Genomic DNA, 1245 nt, shown 5'->3' on the forward strand with positions numbered 1-1245 from the left:
ATTACGTAACTCGCGTAGATATTTGAAAGTAGTTACCCAACTTGAGTCTGTGCTCCAAAGCACTCAAGCTTTACCACAGCAAGACGGAAGTTTCATTTATTCAGCAAAGATGAGTTAAATTAATAAAGTGACAGTAAAGACTTATATTGTTAGAAAATCTATTTAGAATAAATGCTTTCCTTTTATACATTTTTATTCATCAAAGAATCAATAGATAACAGTTATTTTAAATTGCAATAATATTTCACAATTTTACTGTTTTAATTCTGTATTTTTAATCAAATAAATGCAGCCTTGATGAGCAGAAGAATCTTCTTTAAAAACATAAAAAATCTTACTGATCCCAAACTTCTGAACGGCAGTGTATATATAAAATACAATATATGCATTGTTTATATTACATTTAGTAAGTAAAATTTATTTATATAATACATTAGCATAAGTGTTGAACAAATAAAATTACAGCACAATAAAATACAGATCATAGAAAACATCATTAATACTCAAAACATGAAAGAATAAAGTTTTATTAAAATAAATATGAGATTTTTTTTGCATTACATTCATGACAATTTTCATGTTAAATGTGTTTAATTGTCATGGAAATAATGTCACAATGCAAAAAAAAAAAGCTCTTAAAATAAGATTCACTGTTTTTACACTAAACACTTGTTTATAATTAGTGTCCCTGCAGCACAAAAGCAGTGTTAAGTCGCTGGGGTATATTTGTAGCAATAGCCAAAAATACATTTGTTTGATTAGTAATATGCATTGCTAAGAACTTCATTTGAACAACTTTAAAGATGATTTTCTCAATATTTAGATTTTTTTGCACCCTCAGATTCCAGATTTTCAAATATTGTCCTATCCTAACAAACCATACATCAATGGAGAGCTGATTTATTCAGATTTCAGATGATGTACAAAAATCAGAGGAGCGTCTGAAGGTTCATCAGAGCACTGTGGAGTCTCTGGGACTCGCCTGCTACACAAAAGGTTAGAAAACCCCATACGATCAGAAACAAAACTACCCATGATGCTCCTCTGATTGTGTGTTTGTGTTCAGGAGCTCTCAGCAGCCTCATCTCTCCTGGCCTACAGCTTTCATAATGACGTGACGGAGGGGATCCTGACCAACACCAACTGTGGAGGTGCGTTTCTGAATGACTCGTTCAGATGATCACACACACACACACACACTCACACACACACACTCACTCACTCACTCACACACACACACACACA

The sequence above is a fragment of the Sinocyclocheilus rhinocerous genome, unplaced genomic scaffold, assembly GCF_001515625.1.
Source record: "Sinocyclocheilus rhinocerous isolate Xijiao unplaced genomic scaffold, SAMN03320098_v1.1 scaffold632, whole genome shotgun sequence".
Classification (NCBI taxonomy): domain Eukaryota; kingdom Metazoa; phylum Chordata; class Actinopteri; order Cypriniformes; family Cyprinidae; genus Sinocyclocheilus; species Sinocyclocheilus rhinocerous.